The sequence below is a fragment of the Schistocerca americana genome, chromosome X (assembly GCF_021461395.2).
Source record: "Schistocerca americana isolate TAMUIC-IGC-003095 chromosome X, iqSchAmer2.1, whole genome shotgun sequence".
Lineage (NCBI taxonomy): Eukaryota > Metazoa > Arthropoda > Insecta > Orthoptera > Acrididae > Schistocerca > Schistocerca americana.
The window spans coordinates 700,794,382-700,818,868 of record NC_060130.1 but is presented as its reverse complement, the minus strand read 5'-3'; positions in this window follow the sequence as shown (position 1 = coordinate 700,818,868).

Genomic DNA, 24,487 nt, shown 5'->3' with positions numbered 1-24,487 from the left:
CTCGTGGACCCGTATTTCTATTGATTCTTTAATGACGCTATCCCAGTAGCTCCCGGCTCGGCATAGCACCCTGGTGTTTTCGAAGTCAAAGGTGTGGTTTTCTTTGATGCTATGTTCAGCTATAGCAGATTTCTCTATCTGTCCAAGTCGAACATGCCTGATGTGTTCCTCGCACCTTTTAGAGGTGCAGCGCTGCGTTTGACCAATGTACTGCACACCACATTCGCAGGCAATGTTGTATATACCAGGTGTGTTTAGTTTGAGTGGGTCTTTAGCTGAGCCCAGCAGCTCTTTCGTCTTCGGCGGTGGTCGGAAGACGGTATTTATGTTAGATTTTCTTAAAAGCCTCCCGATTTTGGCTGATGTGGGCCCCAAATATGGAAGAAAGGCGAGTCTCTTGTTAACTTCCTCTTCCTCTTCCTGAACTTTGTCATCCTGTCTCCTCTTGAAGGCCCTGCCAATCTGTGTTTCACTGTACCCGTTTTTCCGAAATACCTCTCTTAGGTGGTGTAATTCGTCTGAGAGGCTTTCTTTGTCACAAATGACGTGCGCCCTATGCACCAAGGTGGTCAGTACTGACTGGCGTTGCGCCGGATGGTGGCAGCTGGTTGCATGGAGGTACAGGTCTGTGTGTGTATTTTTTCTATATACTGAATGGCCCAGCGTGCCATCCGCTTTCTTCCTGATCAGTATGTCCAGGAATGGAATACAGCTATTCTCTTCTACTTCCATCGTGAAGGTTATATTCTCATGTATGCCGTTTAGGTGGTCCATAAACTCCTCCAGTGCCTGCCTGCCATGCTGCCAAATCACGAAAGTGTCGTCCACATAGCGGAAGAAGTGCCTGGGTTTACGGTGAGCAGTTTGTAGTGCCACCTCCTCAAAGTGTTCCATATAAAGATTCGCGATCCCTGGAGCAAGGGGAGATCCCATGGCCACTCCATCCACTTGTTCATAATGCTCTCCATTGCACTTGAAGTAGGTGGTCGTAAGTGCATATTCAAAGAGCTTCACTGTTTCAGGCTCGAAGTGCCGATTAAGGAGCGCCAAGGCGTCTTGTAGCGGTACTTTTGTGAACAAGGAGGTGACGTCGAAGCTCACGAGTAGGTCATCACTCTGTATTCGGATGTCCTTCAGTATTCTAACGAAATCCGCGGAGTTTTTCACGTGATGACTGCAGTGTCCTACCAGTGGTTTCAATAGTGTCGCCAGGTATTTGGCCAGTCCATAACTGTGCGAGTTGATAGTGTCCAGAATCGGCCGTAGAGGCACCCCATCTTTGTGAATCTTGGGCAACCCATACAGGCGCGGTGTCGTTGGCGCTCTGGGATACAGCCGTTTCTGCACTGCCTCTGGTTGATCTGAGTCCTTCACAGATAAGGTGCTAGATGCAGCCACAACTTCTGTCCTCACGAATGGGTTGAACTTTGCACCTGTACCAAGGACCATACCGAAACGGGACATCATCAGCAGCGTAGAGGAAGCAATCCGCGGCCTACCCAAGGAGGAAGCTGAGCAGATCCGAAGGGAGACCTGCAGGATCATCGACAAGTCACGACTCCCTAAAGCTAACATTACTGCGCAGGAGCGAGAGGCTATCCGCGCTCTGAGGGATGATGCTGACATCATGGTCCTCCCAGCAGACAAGGGAAATGCGACGGTGCTGATTCGCACAGTCGACTACCAACAGAAAATCTGCTCTCTGCTGCAAGACCCAGCCTACAGGAAGCTCAACAAGGACCCTACATCGACGATGACCAGGAAAACCGTGGCGCTACTGAAGGACTCAGATCTATCAGAGGCAGTGCAGAAACGGCTGTATCCCAGAGCGCCAACGACACCGCGCCTGTATGGGTTGCCCAAGATTCACAAAGATGGGGTGCCTCTACGGCCGATTCTGGACACTATCAACTCGCACAGTTATGGACTGGCCAAATACCTGGCGACACTATTGAAACCACTGGTAGGACACTGCAGTCATCACGTGAAAAACTCCGCGGATTTCGTTAGAATACTGAAGGACATCCGAATACAGAGTGATGACCTACTCGTGAGCTTCGACGTCACCTCCTTGTTCACAAAAGTACCGCTACAAGACGCCTTGGCGCTCCTTAATCGGCACTTCGAGCCTGAAACAGTGAAGCTCTTTGAATATGCACTTACGACCACCTACTTCAAGTGCAATGGAGAGCATTATGAACAAGTGGATGGAGTGGCCATGGGATCTCCCCTTGCTCCAGGGATCGCGAATCTTTATATGGAACACTTTGAGGAGGTGGCACTACAAACTGCTCACCGTAAACCCAGGCACTTCTTCCGCTATGTGGACGACACTTTCGTGATTTGGCAGCATGGCAGGCAGGCACTGGAGGAGTTTATGGACCACCTAAACGGCATACATGAGAATATAACCTTCACGATGGAAGTAGAAGAGAATAGCTGTATTCCATTCCTGGACTTACTGATCAGGAAGAAAGCGGATGGCACGCTGGGCCATTCAGTATATAGAAAAAATACACACACAGACCTGTACCTCCATGCAACCAGCTGCCACCATCCGGCGCAACGCCAGTCAGTACTGACCACCTTGGTGCATAGGGCGCACGTCATTTGTGACAAAGAAAGCCTCTCAGACGAATTACACCACCTAAGAGAGGTATTTCGGAAAAACGGGTACAGTGAAACACAGATTGGCAGGGCCTTCAAGAGGAGACAGGATGACAAAGTTCAGGAAGAGGAAGAGGAAGTTAACAAGAGACTCGCCTTTCTTCCATATTTGGGGCCCACATCAGCCAAAATCGGGAGGCTTTTAAGAAAATCTAACATAAATACCGTCTTCCGACCACCGCCGAAGACGAAAGAGCTGCTGGGCTCAGCTAAAGACCCACTCAAACTAAACACACCTGGTATATACAACATTGCCTGCGAATGTGGTGTGCAGTACATTGGTCAAACGCAGCGCTGCACCTCTAAAAGGTGCGAGGAACACATCAGGCATGTTCGACTTGGACAGATAGAGAAATCTGCTATAGCTGAACATAGCATCAAAGAAAACCACACCTTTGACTTCGAAAACACCAGGGTGCTATGCCGAGCCGGGAGCTACTGGGATAGCGTCATTAAAGAATCAATAGAAATACGGGTCCACGAGAACCTTGTGAACAGGGACGAAGGCTATCAACTGAGCGCGGCCTGGAATCCAGCATTAGCCGCAATACGCCAGGAACGCAACAAGAACCGTCCAGCTCACGAGACGCAATCAGAATGCTCTGACGGAGACACGAACGGCGCACCCGCTTCCCCCTCCACCTCGCCCACCGGCTCCACTGGACCCAGCCTCCCGCGGCCAGGTGGTGGGGGGCACACCGCAGGTATAAAGGGACCGGCATCCGCAAAGTCTCGGCACTTCGCCAGAAGATGATGAGTATGTCACTAGTCGAAACGTCGCTGTTTGAAGACACTGCCACCCGGCTGGAAGCCCGAGAACTCTTTGCCATACATATATTAGTTCACAAACAAACCGTTACTGCTAGGAAAAGGTTCAACACCTAACATAATGAAAAAGTATTATTGTAGAAAAGAAACGTTTTATGATTCCATTCCAAGGGAAAATAAGGACAATATTGACACTACCATTAACAGTGTTCAGTGTACCCGTGTTTAACTGAAAGAAATCGGGTGCTAGGCACAATGGAAATAAGAGACACAGAAAATAAAGAGAAATCGCTAGTGCATTTTACGTTTTTATGGAACTACACTGTGCCATTTGTCAAGGCACAATTGAGTCAAGGGAACTTCTGTCCCTATAACTTATTATACAGCTTTTTCCTAGTGTGTCATAATCTGTGTATGTAAATCTCCTTTGTCACATGCTTCACGTGTTGTGTCTTCCATTTTCTTGATCTCATTATTTTAATGCAGTTTTAAGTATTTATTGGAACTTTAAAATCTACAACTTTGAATTTAAATACGAAATAATTATTTAAAATGCAGATTTTTGTTCTCGAAATTCTAGATGCAGCCATGTTCTTAATCGAATACTGATAGACATACTAAGTAAACTTTTCTGTTCTTCCTGGTAAGACCATCTATACCCAGATAGTCCCTAGGAAACGTTTTGTATATTTCATGTCATGCCGTCAGCCAGTCATTTGCCATAACAAACAAAATTGTGACACACTTTGACTTTTAAATGACTGAACAAGACGAAAACCATGGGAGAACCCATAATTGCTATTGGCAATCTAGGGAAATGAAAAAAACGTTTCTTAGGCAAAAAAATGAAGTCAGGACCTATGATGAGTACCAAATTATTTGTCTCCTAATTCACAATTCTGCATATGAACTCTCGTCTTATACAGACAGTTAACAGATTTCAGCAGAAATACAATGTTTTACTTGCAAAAGAACATTCATATGAAAAAAGAGTTAATTTAACTGTCAGATTAATTAACAACATCTTTAGAACTATGATACAAGTGCTGTCCAAAATGTGCTTGAGGTTTAGCTAAATGAAGAACATTCTTAACATATATGCAAAGAATTCATTCATAATCAAAAAATTTAGAAAGTGTTACTTGTAACAAAGTAGACTCATTTTTATTTGATGTGTACTCTTTTGTATTTGAAAGTGTTTTTACCTTGCAATTATCTCTCTAGTGCATGATTAGAGGGTCATGTAACTTCATATGTAATATTAATGAAAAATTTAAAAATTTTATTAATGTTAGATAATCAAAACTTTGATTACAATGTCATTTTATAATTTTTTCACTTGATATTATCAATGAAGACTTAGAGGAAGGTTCTATTTGCTTAAAAATATACAACTTTTCTTTAAGTTTTCTTAAAGTTTTCATGCAACAAGTGGTATTTCACTATCAAATATTTCCATTTCTATCATGTTGTCATGACAAAAGAACCTTGTGTGCTGTAACACTATACAGTTAGTTAAAAAATAATTAAAATTTCTTATAGAGCAACTAATTTTCAAGTACACTTTATAAAGTCACACAATCTCATACAAATGCTTTGTCTGTAATGGTGTGAGGAAGATATTGTAATAAGTCAAGACCTGATGGAATTTCTCTCAACTACAGAAACTTATGATGCCTTAGCTCTAATATGACGCTTTGCCACATATTTGTTTTTCATTTATATATCTATAATTATACATACTACAATATTATTCATCCCCATTACAGTCAGGGGAAGGCAATGGCAAACCACTTCCACTAGGACCTTGCCTAGTACAGCGGTGCATGTCTCCCGCATCGTCCCCTACACTCTGTCAAGGAGTATGGGACTTTATCATCATCACAATATTATACTATGAAAATTAGTTTTCCAATAAATAACAATAAAAGCATAAAACAACACATTATCACCTAGTCTTATCTATCAAAGCGTTTTAAATTAATTTAAGACAAATGCCACTATTTATATTTCATTGATTTAAGATCGATATCTGCCTAAGGTATGAATGTAACATAGAGACAGTAACTTTAGAAAAATTTATACTATTTTTGAAATACTGTTATTACCCTTCTTTATGCCAAATGCATCACTTGCACTGCGACTGTAATGACAAATAGTTCGTGAAAGTCATTTAGTTGTGGGTATGAAAAGAATGTACGATTCACAGCACGTTTGTTCTGGACTAATTTGTAATTCCATGTGAAAATTGGCAGTGTTTGTGATCCTGTGGTAATTAATACTGATTGGAGATAAAACATCAAAATTTGGAAACAAATTACTCCATTTCACCCATGTCACTTCCACAACCCATGATCTAATAAATGGTATTAAGGCTATATAGTTATCACTGACGCTGTTTGCTGACACCATTTGCAAGTTAAGTAATAATTACTAAGATGTGTGAAGATATAGTTACCTGACCTAAATCATCAGTTGCAACCAGTGTTAACTCATCATTTTGTTTGACAAAAGTGACAGTGAAGTATCATCTGCATAGATTACCAACTGCGAATTAAGAGATGGTTCTGTATCATTTATGCACACAATGAAGAGGAAAGGTCCAAATCTTACTCCCAGGGTACACCTTTTGTGACTTTTTGATATCTAGACTGGAAATTTATGACGTGATCATTGACTTCATAGGTCAGCTTTGGCCACTGATTACTGTTGACTAGGTAAATTTGCATGGTTGTGACTGTTATACTGTATGCCTCAAGTTTACTTAAGAGTAGCTTATGGTTTACTAAATCAAAAGATTTAGTGAGGTAAGAAATATGCCTGCTGTTTGCGTACCTTGATCAGTGATACCATACACATCATGAAGAAATCCTGTTATTGCTGTGACAGTGCTATGGTCCTTACAGAAGCTATGCTGTCAATACTTACTTTTCGAGAAATAGTCACTCAGTTGCGTCAGCAATACAACCTGTGTGATAACTGAAGTCTCTTTCTTAGTGTATAAGTCAATGTCAGTGATACAGCTTATAGGCAATTGTGCACAATCACACTGATTTTGGTTAAGACACAATTTTCAGGACAGCAGTAAAACTGCTGTCTTTATAGTTTACAAAACTTTGTGCTATCATGATCTATCTAAAATAAAGAAACACAATAGCAAATATGATTTGATAATTCTCTGTGTAGACTGCCCTCTGAGGCCACTTGTATGAACTCATTGAAAGTAGTAGTATCAAAGATGGATGTACTGGTTACCATAGCAGTGGCTTACCAGTATCGATAGTTACGCTGGAACGAGGCCTACCACAGACACTGTGGCAGAGAATGGCATGCTGAAGAGGGGGCGGCTCTCTGATGGCTTGGAAGTCAGTCACTGTGTTTCAGTTTTGATAGACTGTACCAGCGAAGAAACTGACTGCCACAATTCGGCGTCCAGTGGTCAGAAAAACCAACTGAAGAGATCACTTGCAAGGACTGTACACTTCTGTCCAAAAGCCTGGCTATAAAATTTTGAAAAGTGCTGGCTTCAAAATCTGTAAATACTACACACATCAAAAAATTTTTTGCATCACCTCGGTTCCGAGAGTGCCGGAACCTGTACAGAAAATTGGAATAGCGATCAACATAAACATCATTTCCGCCCTTTTTCTTACTCGTGAAAACCACACATTCCATGTTGTACCACCACGCAGCGAGGTCTTCAGATGTGGTGCTCCAGATTGCTGTGCACACCGGCACCTCTAATACCCGGTAGCACGTCGTCTTGTATTGCTGCATGCCTGTATTCGTTGTGGCATACTATCCACAAGTTCATCAAGGCACTGTTGGTCCATATTGTCCCACTCCCCAATGGCGATTTGGTGTAGATCTCTCAGAGTGGTTGGTGGGTCACGTCATCCAGGAACAGCCCTTTTCAGTCTATCCCAGGCTTGTTCGATGGGGTTCATGTTGGAGAACATGCTGGCCATTCTAGTCGAGCGATGTCGTTATTCTGAAGGAAGTCATTCACAAGATGTGCATGATGGGGGGGGGGGGCGCGAATTGTCGTCCATGAATGAAGACGAATGCCTCGCCAATATGCTGCCGATATGGTTGCACTATCGGTCTGAGGATGGCATTCATGTATCATACAGACGTTACAGCACCCTCCATGACCACCAGTGGCGTACGTCAGCCCCTCATAATGGCACCCCAAAACAGCAGGGAACCTCCCCCTTGCTTGACTCTCTGGACAGTGTGTCTAAGGCGTTCTGCCTGACCGGGTTAACTCCAAACACGTCTCTGATGATTGTCTGGTTGAAGGCATATGCGACACTCATCGGTGAAGAGAATGTGACGCCAATCCTGAGCAGTCCACTCGGCATGTTATTGGTCCCGTCTGTACTGCGTTGCATGGCGTCGTGGTTGCAAAGATGAACCACGCCATGGACGTCGGGAGTGGAGTTGCGCATCATGCAGCCTATTGCGCACCGTTTGAGTCGTAACACGACGTCCTGTGGCTGCACGAAAAGCATTATTCAACATGGTGGCTTTGCTGTCAGGGTTCCTCCAAGTCATAATCCGTAGGTACCGGTCATCCACTGCAGTAGTAGCCCTTGGGCGGCCTGAGTGAGGCATGTCATCGACAGTTCCTGTCTCTCTGCATCTCCTCCATGTCCAAACAACATCGATTTGGTTCACTGCGAGATCCCTGGACACTTCCCTTGTTGAGAGCCCTCCCTGACACAAAATAACAATGCGGACGCTATCGAATTGCGGTATTGACTGTCTAGGCATGGTTGAACTACAAACAACACGAGCTGTGTACCTCCTTCCTGGTGGAATGATAGGAACTCATCGGCTGTTGGGCCCCCTCTGTGTTGGCGCTGTTCATGTAGGTTTGTTTACATTTTTGGGCGGGTTTAGTGACATCTCTGAACAGTCAAAGGGACTGTGTCTGTGACACAATATCCACACTCAACATCTATCTTCAGTAGTCCTGGGGACTTTTTTTTGATGTGTGTATTTAGAATTAAATGAAGTATTCCCTTTAATATGACAGTACAATGCCCTTATCAATAAATTCTGTATAGCAGTACATGAAAGTAAGATCCTCCAAACAAATATAAAATCGTCGCTATGTTTACTGGAGACAGAAGATGGTATAATGAAGGAAACCCGTTTAATACGTGTAAAAGACACATTTGTTACACCAGTAGGATATTTTGTGTGACCTCACGTGTGCTAGACTGCTGTTGAAATTGCCCGTCAATATTTTATACCGTTTTAGTCTTCAGTTACTTACTTTAAAGTTTATCTGTGTTAATATTTGCTGTAAAAGTAACTTATTAGTTTGTTTTCATTAATCTCAGTATTCCTTTCTGTGCTATTGACTCGAATGGTCTGTTATTCATGAGTGTGCTTACGTCGTTCATTTAAGTCTCACGCCTCGGTACTTACAAGGGAACCTCCCCATCGCACCCCCCTCAGATTTAGTTATAAGTTGGCACAGTGGATAGGCCTTGAAAAACTGAATCCAGATCAATCGAGAAAACAGGAAGAAGTTGTATGGAACTATGAAAAAATAAGCAAAATATACTAACTGAGTAGTCAATGCGCAAGATAGGCCACATCAAAGACAACATGAGGTTAGGAGTGCCGTGGTCCTGTGGTTAGCGTGAGTCGCTGTGGAACTAGAGGTCCTTGGTTCAAGTCTTCGCTCGAGCGAAAATTTTACTTTCTTTATTTTCGCAAAGTTATGATTTGTCCGTTCGTTGACTGACGTCTCTGTTCACTGTAATAAGTTTAGTTCCTGTGTTTTGGGACCGCATCGCAAAACCGTGCGATTGTTATTGAAGTCGCGAGCTATATTTGCTGGATTCATATTGCCCACGGAATACATCTCACGTATTTAATGCACTCTCGTCCAAAGTAGTGAACAGTAAACTGCCACCCAGGGAGCCTCGTTTGCAGGAATACTCTCTCTTCCGTGCGCTGTAGTCGACTGACGTGTGTGTTTCGATGTTTGTTTAGGTGTGGCGTCCCCATACTACGGCGCAGTTACCTCGCATCGGACGGACGGACGGAGAGATAATAATTGTCTGAAAATAAAAAATTAAAATTTCAGTCGATGGACGACTTGAACCAAGGACCTCTCGTTCCGCAGCCGCTCACGCTAACCACGGGACCACGGCACTCTAGCGCTCACGTTGTCCTTGATGTTGCCTATCTTGCGCATTGACTACTCAGTTAGTATATTTTGCTTATTTTTTCATAGTTCCATACAACTTCTTCCTGTTTTCTCGATTGATCTGGATTCAATTTTTCAAGGCCTATCCACTGTGCCAACTTATAACTAAATCTGAGGGGGGTGCGATGGGGAGGTTCCCTTGTTAGTAGTGTCTTCAGTTCGCAGCGTGCGGTTGGAGCTGTAGCAGTTCTAAAGCTAAGTACTGTCGGAGTTTTGTACACTGTATTCGAATATTAAATTTAGTAGTTTTCAATCGTTGATCCAAATATTAGCAGTACGTTTATATTTCTTGGCGTGCAGCTGCAATTGTAGCCGTTCTTAAGTTATGACAAAGTTGTTTGTGCTCTGTTATATAGTTATTAAATTTAATAGTTTTCAACGGTGTCTCGTGCTCTTTTTGGTGAAACAACGATTCAATACTCTTTTAGAAACGATCGCTCGTTGTGTTTTTTAGAAATTTCTTTGCGTTGCAGTCGTTTGGTAACTTAAATGTTCGATAGTTTTCAGCTGACGTTTCTGATTGTTTCTAGTGAAATATTTCGGTAAAATTTTCATTCACTGTTTTAACTTCGTTGAGTGTTCCAGTGGCTGCTTGAATTTTTGTTTTTAGCTCATAAATTTTGTAAAGTTTTATTGGTTTGGTATTAGTTGTGGTTTAGTAGTATTAATAAAAGTTCGTGGTTTCTTACTAGAGAGAGAATTTCGAGACCACAATTGCTAGTTCTGTAAAGAGTTCTATTAGTGTAATTAAACTTAGGTGACATAGACGTTTATTTTTTTTAGTAACTGCAAAATTTTACCATGAGTGAGAAACGTGGGCTTTGTTGTAGGTTTGTGAGTAGTGGGTTATGGTGTGGGATTTGTTCAAAGTATTTTCACTGGGGGGGGGGGGGGGATGTATTGAGGAAGCCAGTGGTCGTTCTAGCGAGATCCTCTCCTTGGAAAGCAGAATCTGTAGTTGATATAAGTTGATAGAGGAACAGGAACGTGAGACCTGTGCCCTTGGGTGCAGTTTCAATACGCAGAGCAGCAACCAGATAGGTTGAGGAGGGTGAAGGGTGTTAGAGAATGGGAGCTGGCAGTTGGCAAGAAGGCAGCTAGGGGGAGGAGGTATTCAGATAGTTGTACTTCGTGTATAAGCAATAGATTTGACCAACTGTCAGCGATGAGTTGAGAGGAGCCTCTTGTAGCTGTAGGTGTAGGAAGCATGCAGCAGTCCTCATCGGCCTAAGTCAGTTGCAAATTGTAACAGAAAGAAGAAGGTTCTACGTCTAGGTAGTTCACACGGTAGAAGTGTGGGCCAGCACTTGCAGGAAGTGTTGGGGAGTGAGTACCAGATCACTGGCATTGTGAAGCCTAGTGCAAGGTTGGCTCAGGTGACTGTCGGCATAAGGGAGCTATGTAGGAATTTTACAAAAGAGGATCAGGTAGTGATAGTGGATCGAGCAGGGAATAGTCTTGATAGGGACAGGGAATATGATGTAGGTGGTGACCTGGTAAAGACAGCTACTCAAACCGGTGGCACTAATATGCACTCTGTGCAACTGTTTCAGTGTCATTATTGGCCCCATCTTAATGTGGCTGTTAGGCGCCTTAATATTGAGCTGGAGAATGCACTGATGTCAGCGAGCATGGGTCACATTGCAGTGGTGCCAGTTGAGTCTATTAGTAGGTCGCGTTTCACTAGGCATGGCATACACCTCAATAGGTATGGACAGGGGAGGCTGGCAAAGCTTGTAGGTGACAGTGTAGTGGGTGTTGATGGGATCACTCGTGGAAAAATTTCTGTAGTAATTGTTGTTAAAGCTGCACCTTTTTTAGATAGAAGTCAGCTGACAGGTATGCCTGCTGAAAGGAAGTCCCTCTAACTAAGGAATCACCTTCAGAGGACGTCAGGTTTCAAAGTGGAGAAGGAATTGTCATATTTCATCAAAATATAAGAGGTATTAGAGATAAGGTTAGTGAACTGCTTATAGATGTTGACTTGGACATTATTGGTATATCGGAGCACCACTTAAATAATTGCGCAATTCAGAGGCTTCCTTTACCAGGATGCAGATTAGCTGGCTGTCTTTCAAGGAGTTCCTTGCGGAGTGGGGGGGGGGGGGGGGGGAGTGCCTATGTACATAAAAACAGTATTCCAATTGAGTCCATAGACGTATCATGGCACTGCACTGAACAGATATTTGAATGTTGTGCAGGGGCAGCTGAATTTAATGAAACAAAACTGCTAATTGTTCTTCTTTATAGGTCCCCTAACTCTGACTTCAGAGCATTTCTGCTTAAGCTAGAGAGGGTTTCTTGGTTCACTTTATAGGAAGTAACAAAAATTACTTACGTGTGGTGACTTTAATATTAATTTCATATATGAATGTGCAAGAAAAATGATGTTGGTACATCTCCTAAGCTCATATGATCTGATGCGGACTGTTTTTTCCAACTAAGATGAAAGGAAACAGTAGTACACCCATAGACAATATTTTTATTCATTCTTCATTACCAAATGGGCAGTCTGTTAGTAAAGGGGTGAATGGCCTTTCAAACCATAATGCACAAATTTTAACACTAAAAGGCTTTTATACTCAAACAAATGTCATATATAATTACAAACTATGTAGGAAAGCCTATCCAACAGCAATAGAGTGTTTTTAAATCTCACTATGGGCCAAGAGTGGCCGGATGTTTATAGTGCTGATAACATAGGTGACAAATACAATGCTTTCCTTAACACATTTCTCATTCTGTTTGAGAGTTACTTTCTATTAGAATGTTCTAAACAGAGTACTAGCAGTAAAAGGCTGCCTGGTTGGCTGACTAGTGGGATAAGGATATCATGTAGAACGAAGTGGGAATTATATCAAAATGTTAGAGGTAGTGACAATCATGCTTCAGTGGCCCATTACAAACAGTATTGTAAGGTGCTTCAAATGTTATTGGGAAGGAAAAGAGTATGTGGTACACAAATAGAATACCTAATTCACAGGATAAAATTAAAACCATACAGTCAGCTGTGAAGGAAGTGTCTGGTCAGCAGCACAAGGTCAACAATATAAAGTAAGTTCTACATCTACATCTACATTTATACTCCGCAAGCCACCCAACGGTGTTTGGCAGAGGGCACTTAACGTGCCACTGTCATTACCTATCTTTCCTGTTCCAGTCGCGTATGGTTTGCGGGAAGAACGACTGCCGGAAAGCCTCCGTGCACGTTCCAATCGCTCTAATTTTACATTAGTGGTCTCTTAGGGAGGTATAAGTAGGGGGAAGCAATATATTCGATACCTCGTCCAGAAACGCACCCTCTCAAAACCTGGACGGCAAGCTACACCGCGATGCAGAGCGCCTCTTTGCAGAGAGACGGAAATAGACGAAAATTTATATTATTAATTAACTAATTAACTTATACACACAGTTCATAGCAAAAATACCAAACATTATCCCAGAATTATTCTGCAGCTGGCCCCACCCCAGTGTTATCCAAGACTCTGCACGGGTGGGTCTGCTAGAACAGTATCACCCAACATAGTTCACTGTGTGTCCACAATTAGCAATGTCCTGCACCTAACACAGGATGCAACTTTGAAACCACACTGTATGCTGCCGCTGCCACAGCCCACTGCCTGACAATGCTTGTGGCATCACTGATGGGAGGGAGAGGAGCACCTGCAGGAATCCAACACACGAAATAGTCTAAGTGTGCTGTGTATGCATGCATGTGTTTGGGGGGGGGAGGGAGGGAGGAGGAGGTGAGAGTAGAGAAAGTGAGTTTCTAACAGAGCAAAATCGACTCTCTACCGTCACATCAATCCATGTACACACATGTCTTTCAGCATGTTCTTTGGCACTTAGTGCTGACATTTAGAGGTATGAGTATAGGTTTTTGGGTTGGAACTCTGTATCAGAGTTGGATAGTATAAAAATTATCAAGCCACACCTGCTTATGTATAGGAGCATGTACACAGTTGTAAATTCACATGTGGGATATTGAAAAAATGGAAAACGTGAAAAAGTATAGAAAAATGAGAAAAATGTGGAAAAACCGTAAAAAAGACACAAATTGTCATATTTTTAAAATATATTTAAGTGCGTTATAAAAGTTGTATCATATTCATAATGACTTTGTTGTTGGTGGTTTCAATTTTGATTATTCCAAAGAAATATGTAGTAAAAGTTTGAATGATGATAAAGCTGGATTTTTTACAGTAGATATGAAAAATCTAATGATGGAAAATCAACATTATATATATGTATATATAATGTTTAAAATAGATGAAAATTTATATTATTAATTAATTAATTAACTTGTACACATAGTGATTTGCTACTCTTGATATTCTAACAACGTAAAACCAGTGTTAGACATATTAAAAATAAACATTGTGTTAAAAGTAAATGTTAACTATGTAAAATGTAAATGTTAAACATATTCATGATTTGAAGCATAAGTCTAAAAAATTAAATTACTTAGGTTTTGGTCCTAATTAGATATTGGCAAAATGTGATTGAGATGTTGTTGAACAACCTAAACAAAAATATAAAGAAGTTCAAAAACTAAAAAGTTTTTTGAACACTGGAAAAACAACATAATACTCAATCTGAAAAATACACACTACCGGCCATTAAAATTGCTACACCAAGAAGAAATGCAGATGATAAACGGGTATTCATTGGACAAATATATTACACTAAAACTGACATGTGATTACATTTTCACGCAATTTGGCTGCATAGATCCTGAGAAATCAGTACCCAGAACAACCACCTCTGGCCGCAATGACGGCCTTGATACACCTGGGCATTGAGTCAAACAGAGCTTGGATGGCGTGTACAGGTGCAGCTGCTGATGCAGCTTCAACATGATACCACAGTTCATCAAGAGTAGTGACTGGCGTATTGCGACGAGCCAGTTGCTTGGCCACCATTTACCAGAAGTTTACAATTGGTGAGAGATCTAGAGAATGTGCTGGCCAGGGCAGCAGTCGAACATTTTCTGTATTCAGAAAGGCCTATACAGGACCTGCAACATGCGGTCATGCATTATCTTGCTGAAATGTAGGGTTTCGCAGGGATCGAATGAAGGGTAGAGCCATGGGTCGTAAGACATCCGAAATGTAACTTCCACTGTTCAAAGTGCCGTCAATGCGAACAGGAGGCGACCGAGACATGTAACCAATGGCACTCCATACCATCACGCCGGGCGATACGCCAGTATGGCGATGACGAATACACACTTCCATTGTGCGTTCACCGCGATGTCGCCAAACACGGATGCGACCATCATGATGTTGTAAACAGAACCTGGATTCATCCGAAAAAATGACGTTTTGCCATTCGTGCACCCAGGTTCGTCGTTGAGTACACCATCGCAGGCGCCCCTGTCTGTGATGCAGCATCAAGGGTAACCACAGCCATGGTCTCCGAGCTGATAGTCCATGCTGCTGCAAACGTCGTCGAACTATTCGTGCAGATGGTTGTTGTCTTGCAAACATCCCCATCTGTTGACTCAGGGATCGAGACGTGGCTAGACGATACATTACAGCCATGCGGATAAGATGCCTGTTGTCATCTCGACTGCTAGTGATACGAGGCCGTTGGGATCCAGCACGGCATTCCGTATTACGCTCCTGAACCTTCCGATTCCGTATTCTGCTAACAGTCATTGGATCTCGACCAACGCGAGCACCAATGTCGCGATACGATAAACCGCAATCGCGATAGGCTACAATCCGACCTTTATGAACGTCGGAAACGTGATGGTAAGCATTTCTCCTCATTACACGAGGCATCACAACAACATTTGACCAGGCAGCGCCGGTCAACTGCTGTTTGTGTATGAGAAATCGGTTGGAAACTTTCGTCATGTCAGCACGTTGTAGGTGTCGCCACCGGCGCCATCCTTGTGTGAATGCTCTGAAAAGCTAATCATTTGCATTTCACAGCATCTTCTTCCTGTCCCTTAAATTTCGCGTCTGTAGTACATCACCTTCGTGGTGCAGCAATTTTAATGACCAGTAGTGTAAAAAGGATCAACCATCATGGAGGTATGTTCCATCTTTACAACTAAGTGAAAGGCAGTTTGTTTTTGCTATACACATTTTGCTTCTTTTATTTATGAAAGATCTACAGTGGCCTGCAGTACATGTTTGTTTTTATACATATAATAAACACATTATGTAGCAGTTACAAGTATGTTACTATGTTAAGTTTTCTGATTTTTTTCTCTTGTGCTTCAGATCAGAAACAAGTTTTATGGGGTTAAATTATCATTTGGTGTTACTCACGATTTCCAGTGTTGCAGGTCGATGTGTGTAGTCCTGTAGATGTGCTCATTCAGTCCCCATACTCAATCTGGTCAATTTCTGGCGTTTTTTCATCCACATTTATTTCAACATTTCACTCGCACTTCTCATTGTGAGATCACCAAGTGTGTCTTTACAATGTGTTGTGTTGAGAGAGAGAGAGAGAGAGAGAGAGAGAGAGAGAGAGGAGAAAAATTCATTAATTATTTACCCTGGTTACATTTCACTTTTCTGTTTTTTTTATTGTTTTAGTGGCTAACATGATCAGTAAGTAAATGCTTATGTTCATCTGATCATTAATTACTCTCCCTTTCTTTGCAAGGGCGCTTTGTATAAGAAAGTTTTCCTGTAATGTCAGAAGTTTTTTATTGTAATTGTTCACTTGAATAATATTCAAGTCTTGTCCATGCTGGCTGGTACATGTCCATGTTTATCAGGTGTTGAGCAAAGGTAGAATGGCTATTTCCGTACTTCCAGCTTCTTATATGTTGTTTGTATCTAGTTTTGAAATTTCTTCCTGTCATTCCTGGATACAATGGTTCACATTCTTGATATTATAACTGGTATATACCTGCTCCCTGGCATTTATTTAGTTTGTATACTGTTGTTTATAAATGTGACTGGAATGTGTTTCTTGTTCTGTAAGCAATGTGTAATCTCTGTTTCTTTGGTGTATTTGCTATTCTAAGTCTTGATTTGTGATTGTATGTTAAAGTGAACCATTTGTTTCTGTTAGTCATATCATGAGTGTTACTGTTCTTGTTTCTGTGTGTGCTATAGTGTCTGTGGTGTTTGTAGTCTGGTTTTCGTTTTCGTTCGTTGTATATTGATTTTTTTGTTGTCTTTGTACTATCTGTGCCATTACAATTATTGAGGCTATGAGTTGTATATTTGTAGTTCTTTTTCATAGTTTACTTTGCTGAGTGGGATAATATTTAGTCTGTGTAACATATGTCATATGGTCTGAAACGTTACAATAAATAACTTCGGTGCCAGATGCAATATCATGACCACTGTAGAAAACAGTGGCTATGTTAAGGTTGGTCTTCCTTTGGCACATTTTGGCATCTTTACTTTTTAGTGTTGAACAAAGTTTGGATAGATGGGAGTATGTCAATTCATTATTTAATAGTAACCAGTTATGTGAAGAAACTGGTGTACATTATTATAATCATAGTCCTGTTGCACCTTTTACTGTAGAGAAGGTGAAGGAGATTAACTATATTAATTCCTGGCTGGCTTTCACTGTGTCAAAGTGGCTACTTGTATGGTACATAAAAATTAAGAGAATCAGCAGTTGTCTTGTGACAGCCAGAGCGAGAGCACCAGCAGCAGCGAGTACTGTTTGTATAAAGCGTTTATTTTGCATTTTGTTTACGACCTTCCACTAAGGAAGGGATTCTATTTGTGTTTATCTGCTCTGCATAGTAACTAACAGTTCTTGATAAAACTTTACGTAGTTTTCGTGTTAGATTTCTTAGTGTTTTCTTGATCGTTTAGAACAGAAAGCGCCCTAAAACCGTCTTTTGTTTGTTTCGCGGCCGTTAGCCACTAGTCACTTGAACCAGCAGTTGTCTTGTGACAGCCAGAGCGAGAGCACCAACAGCAGCGAGTACTGTTTGTATAAAGCGTTTTTGTACTTATTTGCTGCGCTTAGCTTTTAAATAGTTTTTCTGGGAAAACCTAGCGTAGTTTTCGCGTCTCGTATTTCAGTGAGTGTTTCTTGATTATCAGAGTAGCTCATCAGAAGATTATCTTGGGAATTTGTCACCGTATAGAGTAGGGTAAACATAGTCATGTGTAGGGACTGTGGTTGTTGTGAGCGGACGCAAGGAGAATTGGCCACTCTTCGGGGGCAGGTGGAGGCTTTGTCTGTTAGGCTCATCGAGCTCGAGGCGCAGGCGTCGGCTCGTAGTGGCGTTGGGGCAACTGTGGTGAGACCTATGCCTACTTTGGTGGCCTTGGAATCACATGGAACCCCTGATGTCGCTGCGTCTTCCGGCAGTGAGCATCTTACCGGTCAGCCATCACTCCAGGGTGAATGGCGGACAGTGGTGGGCTCGCGCGTGCCTGGCCGAAAGGCGAAGGTGGGATCTGGCCGCGTGGCAGCTGCCTTACCCCTTTCCAACAGGTACGGGGTGCTTCCTAGTGGTGATGACATCGTTTCCGAGCCACCACAGGATGCCTCGCCTGTTGGGCCATTGGCCGATTCTCCGGCAAGGTCCCGACAGTCACAGAGGGCGGGCCTATTAGTTATAGGGAGCTCCAACGTTAGGCGGGTTATGGAGCCCCTCAGGAAAATAGCGGGTTGGTCGGGGAAGAATGCCAGTGTGCACTCGGTGTGCTTGCCGGGGGGTCTCGTCCGTAATGTGGAGGAGGCCCTTCCGGCAGCTATTGAATGCACTGGGTGTGACCGGCTGCAGATAGTAGCACATGTCGGAACGAATGACGCCTGCCGCTTGGGTTCTGAGGCCATCCTTGGTTCCTTCCGGCGGCTGGCTGATTTGGTGAAGACAACCAGCATCACACGCGGAGTGCAAGCTGAGCTTAATATCTGCAGCATAGTGCCCAGAGTCGATCGCGGTCCTCTGGTTTGGAGCCGTGTGGAGGGTCTAAACCAGAGGCTCAGACGACTCTGCGACAATAATGGTTGCAAATTCATCGACCTCCGTTATTGGGTGGAGAACTGTAGGGCCTCCCTAGACAGGTCAGGCGTGCACTACACACCGGAAGCAGCTACTAGGGTAGCAGAGTACGTGTGGCGTGCACACGGGGGTTTTTTAGGTTAGAGGGACCCCCCCTTGGGCGAAACGATAAAATACCTGACGGCTTACCAGAGAGAACATTATCATCGTTGATAAAGAACGTCCGTCCTCAGAGACCAAAAACAGGAAAAGTTAACGTAATATTGGTAAACTGCAGGAGTATCCAGGGCAAGGTTCCTGAATTAGTATCTCTTATTGAAGGAAATAGTGCGCATATAGTATTAGGAACGGAAAGTTGGTTAAAACCGGAAGTGAACAGTAACGAAATCCTAGACACAGAATGGAATATATACCGCAAGGATAGGATAAACGCCAATGGTGGAGGAGTATTTATAGCAGTAAAGAATTCAATAACATCCAGTGAAGTTATTAGCGAATGCGAATGTGAAATAATCTGGGTTAAGTTAAGTATCAAAGGTGGGTCAGATATGATAGTCGGATGCTTCTATAGACCACCTGCATCAGCAACCGTAGTAGTTGAGCGCCTCAGAGAGAACCTGCAGAACGTCGTGAAGAAGTTTCGTGATCATACTATTGTAATAGGGGGAGACTTCAATCTACCAGGTATAGAATGGGATAGTCACACAATCAGAACTGGAGCCAGGGACAGAGACTCTTGTGACATTATCCTGACTGCCTTGTCCGAGAATTACTTCGAGCAGATAGTTAGAGAACCAACTCGTGAAGCTAACGTTTTAGACCTCATAGCAACAAATAGACCGGAACTTTTCGACTCCGTGAATGTAGAAGAGGGTATCAGTGATCATAAGTCAGTGGTTGCATCAATGACTACAAGTGTAATAAGAAATGCCAAGAAAGGAAGGAAAATATATTTGCTTAACAAGAGTGATAGGGCACAAATCGCAGAATATCTGAGTGACCACCATCAAACGTTCATTTCTGAGGAAGAGGATGTGGAACAAAAATGGAAAAAATTCAGGAACATCGTCCAGTACGCCTTAGATAAGTTCGTACCGACTAAGGTCCAAAGCGAGGGGAAAGATCCACCGTGGTATAACAATCATGTACGAAAGGTACTACGGAAACAAAGAAAGCTTCATCATAGGTTTAAGAGTAGTCGAATCATAGCTGATAAGGAAAAGCTGAACGAAGCGAAAAAGAGCGTAAAGAGAGCAATGAGAGAAGCATTCAACGAATTCGAACATAAAACATTGGCAAACAATCTAAACAAGAACCCTAAAAAGTTTTGGTCATATGTAAAATCGGTAAGCGGATCTAAATCCCCTATTCAGTCACTCGTTGACCACGATGGCACCGAAACAGAGGACGACCGAAGAAAGGCAGAAATACTGAATTCAGTGTTCCGAAACTGTTTCACTGCGGAAAATCGTAACACGGTCCCTGACTTCAGCCGTCGCACGGACGCCAAAATGGAAAATATTGAAATAAACGATATCGGAATTGAAAAACAACTGCTATCACTTAGTAGCGGAAAAGCATCCGGACCAGACGAGATACCCTTAAGATTCTACAGTGATTATGCTAAAGAACTTGCCCCCTTTCTATCAGCAATTTATCGTAGATCGCTGGAAGAACGTAAAGTACCTAGCGACTGGAAGAAAGCGCAGGTCGTTCCCATTTTCAAGAAGGGTCATAAATCAGATGCGAATAATTATAGGCCTATTTCGCTTACGTCAATCTATTGTAGAATAATGGAACATGTTTTGTGTTCTCGTATTATGACGTTCTTAGATAATACAAATCTCCTTCATCATAACCAACATGGATTCCGCAAACAGAGATCATGTGAAACTCAGCTCGCCCTATTTGCCCAAGAAATTCACAGTGCCGTAGACACTGGCGAGCAGATTGATGCCGTATTCCTGGACTTCAGGAAGGCATTTGATACGGTTCCGCACTTACGTTTAGTGAAAAAAATACGAGCTTACGGAATATCGGACCAGGTTTGTGATTGGATTCAGGATTTCCTAGAAGAAAGAACACAACATGTCATTCTTAACGGTTCAAAATCTGCAGATGTAGAGGTAATTTCGGGAGTACCGCAGGGAAGCGTGATAGGACCTTTATTGTTTACAATATACATAAATGACTCAGTTGACAACATCGGTAGCTCCGTGAGGCTATTTGCAGATGACACGGTTGTCTACAAGAAAGTAGCAACATCAGAAGACTCGTACGTACTCCAGGAGGACCTGCAGAGGATTAATGCATGGTGCGACAGCTGGCAGCTTTCCCTAAACGTAGATAAATGTAATATAATGCGCATACATAGGGGCAGAAATCCATTCCAGTACGATTATGCCATAGGTGGTAAATCATTGGAAGCGGTAACGACCGTAAAATACTTAGGAGTTACTATCCGGAGCGATCTGAAGTGGAATGATCACATAAAACAAATAGTGGGAAAAGCAGGCGCCAGGTTGAGATTCATAGGAAGAATTCTAAGAAAATGTGACTCATCGACGAAAGAAGTAGCTTACAAAACGCTTGTTCGTCCGATTCTTGAGTATTGCTCATCAGTATGGGACCCTTACCAGGTTGGATTAATAGAAGAGATAGACATGATCCAGCGAAAAGCAGCGCGATTCGTCATGGGGACATTTAGTCAGCGCGAGAGCGTTACGGAGATGCTGAACAAGCTCCAGTGGCGGACACTTCAAGAAAGGCGTTACGCAATACGGAGAGGTTTATTATCGAAATTACGAGAGAGCACATTCCGGGAAGAGATGGGCAACATATTACTACCGCCCACATATATCTCGCGTAATGATCACAACGAAAAGATCCGAGAAATTAGAGCAAATACGGAGACTTACAAGCAGTCGTTCTTCCCACGCACAATTCGTGAATGGAACAGGGAAGGGGGGGATCAGATAGTGGTACAATAAGTACCCTCCGCCACACACCGTAAGGTGGCTCGCGGAGTATAGATGTAGATGTAGATGTAATTCTCACGCTTTCCAAGAACTTGCAGTCTTTAACTTTCCAATTTCTTGGTCAAAACATAAAGAGAATAATTGTTTTCTCCAGGTCAGCTCATAAGAGATGCCCTCTGCTTCCTGCATGCCGATCTAAAGCGAGACTGGTATTTTTTTTCCTGTATCGTAAAACTAACCGTAATCATGAAATATCGCACTAGGAAATAACCCATTGACACCTCTCTCGCTAATGTAAGCTTCTTTTGTGTGTTGTGACTAACCATTCCATCGAGAATCATTCTCATATTTCGGAAATATCTGACTTTCAAAATTATTCACAATTTCTCTATTCCCATCAGTAACCGCAAGTCACACAAAAGGAGATTTTAAGTAGGATGTAAAAAATTACATATTCGTCATATTTATATATACAAAACAAGAATGCTACTGTTACATAAATATTTGTCTGTGTCATGCTATATACATCTGAGCTCATGATGCTGAGCAACCTACAGTAATAAGGAAATGTTTTCCAAAATTCGACAAACTAAAACCAGAACTGAAAAATATGAAAAAAAAACTATTTCTGATATATTTTCCCGACTGCAGCAAAACAGCATGTTGGGTAAAGAACAACAGTACTCATTCGTAGCGCTTGTTAAAGTTAACTGTGGAAGTACAACTGATTTTTACGGGCACCACTGTATGCTATAAATAGAATTTGGTTTCTTTTTCAGTAGTTTCAAAATTTGTTATTTTTATGATAATTTGTCATTTCATATATGTTTCACAAGATGGCGAAAACATTCTTGCAGAGCGTAAACATGTTTCACAATACACAAATGTTTTGCAAAGAAATATTTTTTAGTGGCAGAAGTAAGTTACAGCTAAGCTGTGAACTGTTTATGTAGTGCACACAAAACAAGAAAGAGAAGGTTACTTCGTTTAACAAATTCATATGTATTGTTATGGTTAAAATGAAGTTTAAAACAAAGCTGATGGAAATTTCAGAGGAAGAGAACACTTAAGATACTACACCTCAGGCTAATGTTGAAAATGTTCAGGGTAATGGTAGTCCTGTCATCACTCATCCAAGTGAGTAATAGTAATTCCAAAGTAGCAAACCCCACACTTGACCACTTTGTACAACTATATCAAAGTATAGAACCTTTACCTGATCAAAAACTTCATGAAAACAGTCAAAAACTTGGCAAAAGGTTTGATGAAAACAAGAAGAAACTTGATAAAAGATTCAATGAAAACAACACTTCAACAATATTAGAGGCTTTGACTAAAGATATTAGCAGTCTTACTCAGATGTAGAATACTTTGAAAACAGATTTTGCGAATCATCTCACTGAAATAATATGTAGCGAGTTAGAATGAGTAACTAATGACATCTCACCACTGAGAACTACAATAAAAAACATGCCAGAAAAGCTTAAAAATTGACAAATTATATTTATACAATACGTTAAGAACACAACACTACAGTCCAAAGTTCAACAGGCAGTAAGACAAGTAGCAGACATAGCAACAAAACATGAAACATAAGTTGATAATTTTTTTATGAGAGAAAGAAACTTTAATTGGTAACAGGTTAGAGACAGAGTTACAAGAGACTGTGAAGCAAATGATAACCAGTGTGTACACAGAGCAAAGAACGTCCAGCATTAAAGATACAAACTGAGTTAGGACAGCTACACAGATCTACCTCTGTGGAAGGATCATGTGCAAACATAAATAGGAACACAATAGGGTATTTGACTATTGTCTGGAAATCGTCTTGAAGGGTTAATTATGTCATTTTATGCTCGTAACATGCTTTTTTCCTCATGAATTTCGGTATTTTTAAAAACAAATGTAAATAAAAATTTAAAATAATTTTAAAGCGGGCTGAAACGCCCCATTTGAGTCATGCGAAGCCTGTGATGTCACTGTCTATTATGCTGCTACTACTGTTATAAAATTAATTCACAGTGAATCTTGCTTTGGTATTTAAGTTTCCAAAATGGGTTACAAATAGTGTGTAGTACCATACTATACAAATAGCGTATAAAAACTCGTGAAAAATTGTTTTTGAGTGTCCCAAAGATCGAGAAGATAAGTTAAATGTGTTGTAACTCGCTTGTAGAGATCCAAATGTGTTGGTGGCGACTGTGTGTGTTTCATTTCTGTAAGGATCATTTTAATGTAAGTAAATTAGCTTAGCTATATAAAGAAGTTTGTGATTTTAGCATAATAGGTAGTATGCTGGATTGTTAAAGTAATGGCCTGAAGTTCGATTCTCATTCATAGATTTTTTCCTTCTTCCTCTTCTTAAGTTGAACTTACTCATAGCACAGTTGTGCAAGAGCTTCAAATTGTATATCATATTACATTTTAATACATATTTTCGTTTAAGAGCTTCATTTGACACCTAATCAATTTTAGATGAATCAAAAGGATGGTGTTAAGAAACTGTATTTAACGGTTTATGTAACTCTTTTTGTGAAGGGTGTGAGAAGCCATTTAACAGTTTGCGACCACAGTATTCTTCCCAAACAAGTCGCTGAAGACAATAGTTTGTTACTTCCAGCTGGCTCCATTGAGCCTGTTGTAAAGCTGTGTACGATTTGACCAAAAGAAAAAGTTGAATAGTACTTGAAACGTACAAGGGAATGTAATAAGACCAGGTCATAACAATAAAACGAAAGTTGGTTCTGCTTAAGAGCTTTTAAATCATAGTGTTTCAGCAGCAGTTAAGTATGCAGTAGTACAGCAGATACTTAAAGGTTCTACTGCAGTAAATTTTATAGACGTAATTTTCCTATGCTTTAAATTAATGACCTATAGGAACAAAAATATGCAGTGTGTAAA